At 43.9% G+C, this 5,000-nt stretch overlaps 2 non-coding genes and 17 pseudogenes across 2 annotated transcripts; all 19 read left to right on the top strand.

Moving 5' to 3' along the window:
- Window positions 1-31: 31 nt before the first annotated feature.
- LOC148418273 (5S ribosomal RNA) lies at window positions 32-150 on the top strand (annotated as a pseudogene).
- A 308-nt stretch (window positions 151-458) lies between these two features.
- LOC148418272 (5S ribosomal RNA) lies at window positions 459-577 on the top strand (annotated as a pseudogene).
- Window positions 578-690: 113 nt separating this feature from the next.
- On the top strand, window positions 691-810 carry LOC148418271 (5S ribosomal RNA; annotated as a pseudogene).
- A 113-nt stretch (window positions 811-923) lies between these two features.
- On the top strand, window positions 924-1,042 carry LOC148418270 (5S ribosomal RNA; annotated as a pseudogene).
- A 315-nt stretch (window positions 1,043-1,357) lies between these two features.
- Window positions 1,358-1,476, top strand: LOC148418269 (5S ribosomal RNA; annotated as a pseudogene).
- A 113-nt stretch (window positions 1,477-1,589) lies between these two features.
- On the top strand, window positions 1,590-1,708 carry LOC148418268 (5S ribosomal RNA). The gene has a single exon (XR_015866789.1). It is a non-coding gene; the product is annotated as a 5S ribosomal RNA (ribosomal RNA).
- A 113-nt stretch (window positions 1,709-1,821) lies between these two features.
- LOC148418267 (5S ribosomal RNA) lies at window positions 1,822-1,940 on the top strand (annotated as a pseudogene).
- Window positions 1,941-2,053: 113 nt separating this feature from the next.
- On the top strand, window positions 2,054-2,172 carry LOC148418266 (5S ribosomal RNA). Its single transcript, XR_015866788.1, has one exon. It is a non-coding gene; the product is annotated as a 5S ribosomal RNA (ribosomal RNA).
- Window positions 2,173-2,285: 113 nt separating this feature from the next.
- LOC148418265 (5S ribosomal RNA) lies at window positions 2,286-2,404 on the top strand (annotated as a pseudogene).
- Window positions 2,405-2,517: 113 nt separating this feature from the next.
- Window positions 2,518-2,636, top strand: LOC148418264 (5S ribosomal RNA; annotated as a pseudogene).
- Window positions 2,637-2,803: 167 nt separating this feature from the next.
- Window positions 2,804-2,923, top strand: LOC148418263 (5S ribosomal RNA; annotated as a pseudogene).
- A 113-nt stretch (window positions 2,924-3,036) lies between these two features.
- LOC148418262 (5S ribosomal RNA) lies at window positions 3,037-3,155 on the top strand (annotated as a pseudogene).
- A 113-nt stretch (window positions 3,156-3,268) lies between these two features.
- LOC148418261 (5S ribosomal RNA) lies at window positions 3,269-3,387 on the top strand (annotated as a pseudogene).
- A 315-nt stretch (window positions 3,388-3,702) lies between these two features.
- On the top strand, window positions 3,703-3,821 carry LOC148418260 (5S ribosomal RNA; annotated as a pseudogene).
- Window positions 3,822-3,934: 113 nt separating this feature from the next.
- Window positions 3,935-4,053, top strand: LOC148418259 (5S ribosomal RNA; annotated as a pseudogene).
- A 113-nt stretch (window positions 4,054-4,166) lies between these two features.
- LOC148418258 (5S ribosomal RNA) lies at window positions 4,167-4,285 on the top strand (annotated as a pseudogene).
- A 113-nt stretch (window positions 4,286-4,398) lies between these two features.
- On the top strand, window positions 4,399-4,517 carry LOC148418257 (5S ribosomal RNA; annotated as a pseudogene).
- Window positions 4,518-4,684: 167 nt separating this feature from the next.
- LOC148418256 (5S ribosomal RNA) lies at window positions 4,685-4,804 on the top strand (annotated as a pseudogene).
- Window positions 4,805-4,917: 113 nt separating this feature from the next.
- The window catches only part of LOC148418255 (5S ribosomal RNA), a 119-nt pseudogene continuing 36 nt past the window's right edge, over window positions 4,918-5,000 (top strand).

The raw sequence follows: 5,000 nt of genomic DNA, 5'->3' as shown, positions 1-5,000 counted from the left end.
TATAAAGCAAGACTTTTTAGTTTTTGTGACAGCTTACGGCCATACTACCCTGAGAACGCCCGATCTCGTCTGATCTCGGAAGCTTAGCAAGGTTGGGCCTGATTAGTACTTGGATGGAAGACCGCCTGGGAATACCAGGTGCTGTAAGCTTTTACACATTTTCCAAAAAGGACCAGAAATGTCTCTTACAAAATGGTTTGTTTTAACTGGTTCAAACCCTTCTTTTATAACCGCTTACGGCCATACTACCCTGAGAACGCCAGATCTCGCCTGATCTCGGAAGCTTTCGGGCCTGTTTAGTACTTGGACTCGGAGACCGCCTGGGAATACCAGGTGCTGTAAGCTTTTACACATTTTCCAAATAGGACCAGAGATATCTCTTACAAATTGGTTTGTTTTAAATGGTTCACACCCTTTTTTTGCCTCTTATAAAGCATGAATTTTTAGTTTTTGTAAGCGCTTACGGCCATACTACCCTGAGGACGCCCGATCTCGTCTGATCTCGGAAGCCTAGCAAGGTCGGGCCTGGTTAGTACTTGGATGGGAGACCGCCTGGGAATACCAGGTGCTGTAAGCTTTTACACATTTTCCAAATAGGACCAGAGATATCTCTTACAAATTCGTTTGTTTTAAATGGTTCACACCCTTCTTTAGCCTCTTATAACGCATGAATTTTTAGTTTTTGTAACCGCTTACGGCCACACTACCCTGACAACGCCCGATCTCGTCTGATCTCGGAAGCTTAGCAAGGTCGGGCCTGTTTAGTACTTGGACTCGGAGACCGCCTGGGAATACCAGGTGCTGTAAGCTTTTACACATTTTCCAAATAGGACCAGAGTTATCTCTTACAAATTGGTTTGTTTTAAATGGTTCACACCCTTCTTTTGCCTCTTATAAAGCAAGACTTTTTAGTTTGTGTGACAGCTTACGGCCATACTACCCTGAGAACGCCCGATCTTGTCTGATCTCGGAAGCTTAGCAAGGTTGGGCCTGATTAGTACTTGGATGGGAGACCGCCTGGGAATACCAGGTGCTGTAAGCTTTTACACATTTTCCAAATAGGACCAGAAATGTCTCTTACAAAATGGTTTGTTTTAACTGGTTCAAACCCTTCTTTTATAACCGCTTACGGCCATACTACCCTGAGAACGCCAGATCTCGCCTGATCTCGGAAGCTTAGCAAGGTCGGGCCTGTTTAGCACTTGGACTCGGAGACCGCCTGGGAATACCAGGTGCTGTAAGCTTTTACACATTTTCCAAATAGGACCAGAGATATCTCTTACAAATTGGTTTGTTTTAAATGGTTCACACCCTTTTTTTGCCTCTTATAAAGCATGAATTTTTAGTTTTTGTAAGCGCTTACGGCCATACTACCCTGAGGACGCCCGATCTCGTCTGATCTCGGAAGCCTAGCAAGGTAGGGCCTGGTTAGTACTTGGATGGGAGACCGCCTGGGAATACCAGGTGCTGTAAGCTTTTACACATTTTCCAAATAGGACCAGAGATATCTCTCACAAATTGGTTTGTTTTAAATGGTTCACACCTTTCTTTTGCCTCTTATAAAGCAAGACTTTTTAGTTTTTGTGACAGCTTACGGCCATACTACCCTGAGAACGCCCGATCTCGTCTGATCTCGGAAGCTTAGCAAGGTTGGGCCTGATTAGTACTTGGATGGGAGACCGCCTGGGAATAACAGGTGCTGTAAGCTTTTACACATTTTCCAAATAAGACCAGAGATATCTCTTACAAATTGGTTTGTTTTAAATGGTTCACACCCATTTTTTGCCTCTTATAAAGCATGAATTTTTAGTTTTTGTGACAGCTTACGGCCATACTACCCTGAGAACGCCCGATCTCACCTGATCTCGGAAGCTTAGCAAGGTCGGGCCTGGTTAGTACTTGAATGGGGGACCGCCTGGGAATACCAGGTGCTGTAAGCTTTTACACATTTTCCAAATAGGACCAGAGATATCTCTCACAAATTGGTTTGTTTTAAATGGTTCACACCTTTCTTTTGCCTCTTATAAAGCAAGACTTTTTAGTTTTTGTGACAGCTTACGGCCATACTACCCTGAGAACGCCCGATCTCGTCTGATCTCGGAAGCTTAGCAAGGTTGGGCCTGATTAGTACTTGGATGGGAGACCGCCTGGGAATAACAGGTGCTGTAAGCTTTTACACATTTTCCAAATAAGACCAGAGATATCTCTTACAAATTGGTTTGTTTTAAATGGTTCACACCCATTTTTTGCCTCTTATAAAGCATGAATTTTTAGTTTTTGTGACAGCTTACGGCCATACTACCCTGAGAACGCCCGATCTCACCTGATCTCGGAAGCTTAGCAAGGTCGGGCCTGGTTAGTACTTGAATGGGGGACCGCCTGGGAATACCAGGTGCTGTAAGCTTTTACACATTTTCCAAATAGGACCAGAGATATCTCTTACAAATTGGTTTGTTTTAAATTGTTCACACCCTTCTTTTGCCTCTTATAAAGCAAGACTTTTTAGTTTTTGTGACAGCTTACGGCCATACTACCCTGAGAATGCCCGATCTCGTCTGATCTCGGAAGCTTAGCAAGGTTGGGCCTGATTAGTACTTGGATGGGAGACCGCCTGGGAATAACAGGTGCTGTAAGCTTTTACACATTTTCCAAATAGGACCAGAGATATCTCTTACAAATTGGTTTGTTTTAAATGGTTCACACCCTTCTTTTGCCTCTTATAAAGCAAGACTTTTTAGTTTTTGTGACAGCTTACGGCCATACTACCCTGAGAACCCTGCATGAATTTTTAGTTTTTGTAACCGCTTACGGCCACACTACCCTGACAACGCCCGATCTCGTCTGATCTCAGAAGCTTAGCAAGGTCGGGCCTGTTTAGTACTTGGACTCGGAGACCGCCTGGGAATACCAGGTGCTGTAAGCTTTTACACATTTTCCAAATAGGACCAGAGATATCTCTTACAAATTGGTTTGTTTTAAATGGTTCACACCCTTCTTTTGCCTCTTATAAAGCATGAAATTTTAGTTTTTGCAAGAGCTTACGGCCAGACTACCCTGAGGACGCCCGATCTCGTCTGATCTCGGAAGCCTAGCAAGGTTGGGCCTGGTTAGTACTTGGATGGGAGACTGCCTGGGAGTACCAGGTGCTTTAAGCTTTTACACATTTTCCAAATAGGACCAGAGTTATCTCTTACAAATTGGTTTGTTTTAAATGGTTCACACCCTTCTTTTGCCTCTTATAAAGCAAGACTTTTTAGTTTGTGTGACAGCTTACGGCCATACTACCCTGAGAACGCCCGATCTCGTCTGATCTCGGAAGCTTAGCAAGGTTGGGCCTGATTAGTACTTGGATGGGAGACCGCCTGGAAATACCAGGTGCTGTAAGCTTTTACACATTTTCCAAATGGGACCAGAAATGGCTCTTACAAAATGGTTTGTTTTAACTGGTTCAAACCCTTCTTTTATAACCGCTTACGGCCATACTACCCTGAGAACGCCAGATCTCGCCTGATCTCGGAAGCTTAGCAAGGTCGGGCCTGTTTAGCACTTGGACTCGGAGACCGCCTGGGAATACCAGGTGCTGTAAGCTTTTACACATTTTCCAAATAGGACCAGGGATATCTTTTACAAATTGGTTTGTTTTAAATGGTTCACACCCTTTTTTTGCCTCTTATAAAGCATGAATTTTTAGTTTATGTAAGCGCTTACGGCCATACTACCCTGAGGATGCCCGATCTCTTCTGATCTCGGAAGCCTAGCAAGGTCGGGCCTGGTTAGTACTTGGATGGGAGACCGCCTGGGAATACCAGGTGCTGTAAGCTTTTACACATTTTCCAAATAGGACCAGAGATATCTCTCACAAATTGGTTTGTTTTAAATGGTTCACACCCTTCTTTTGCCTCTTATAAAGCAAGACTTTTTAGATTTTGTGACAGCTTACGGCCATACTACCCTGAGAACGCCCGATCTTGTCTAATCTCGGAATCTTAGCAAGGTTGGGCCTGATTAGTACTTGGATGGGGGACCGCCTGGGAATAACAGGTGCTGTAAGCTTTTACACATTTTCCAAATAAGACCAGAGATATCTCTTACAAATTGGTTTGTTTTAAATGGTTCACACCCTTTTTTTGCCTCTTATAAAGCATGAATTTTTAGTTTTTGTGACAGCTTACGGCCATACTACCCTGAGAACGCCCGATGTCACCTGATCTCGGAAGCTTAGCAAGGTCGGGCCTGGTTAGTACTTGAATGGGAGACCGCCTGGGAATACCAGGTGCTGTAAGCCTTTACACATTTTCCAAATAGGACCAGAGATATCTCTTACAAATTGGTTTGTTTTAAATGGTTCACACCCTTCTTTTGCCTCTTATAAAGCAAGACTTTTTAGTTTTTGTGACAGCTTACGGCCATACTACCCTGAGAATGCCCGATCTCGTCTGATCTCGGAAGCTTAGCAAGGTTGGGCCTGATTAGTACTTGGATGGGAGACCGCCTGGGAATAACAGGTGCTGTAAGCTTTTACACATTTTCCATATAGGACCAGAGATATCTCTTACAAATTGGTTTGTTTTAAATGGTTCACACCCTTCTTTTGCCTCTTATAAAGCAAGACTTTTTAGTTTTTGTGACAGCTTACGGCCATACTACCCTGAGAACCCTGCATGAATTTTTAGTTTTTGTAACCGCTTACGGCCACACTACCCTGACAACGCCCGATCTCGTCTGATCTCAGAAGCTTAGCAAGGTCGGGCCTGTTTAGTACTTGGACTCGGAGACCGCCTGGGAATACCAGGTGCTGTAAGCTTTTACACATTTTCCAAATAGGACCAGAGATATCTCTTACAAATTGGTTTGTTTTAAATGGTTCACACCCTTCTTTTGCCTCTTATAAAGCATGAAATTTTAGTTTTTGCAAGAGCTTACGGCCAGACTACCCTGAGGACGCCCGATCTCGTCTGATCTCGGAAGCCTAGCAAGGTTGGGCCTGGTTAGTACTTGGA

Source organism: Hippichthys cyanospilos, chromosome 9 (genome assembly GCF_059441005.1).
Source record: "Hippichthys cyanospilos isolate Australia breed blue-spotted pipefish chromosome 9, RoL_Hcya_1.0, whole genome shotgun sequence".
NCBI classification, from domain to species: Eukaryota; Metazoa; Chordata; class Actinopteri; order Syngnathiformes; family Syngnathidae; genus Hippichthys; species Hippichthys cyanospilos.
The sequence above is the reverse complement of the archived record's forward strand: the minus strand, read 5'-3'. Positions and strand labels throughout refer to the sequence as shown.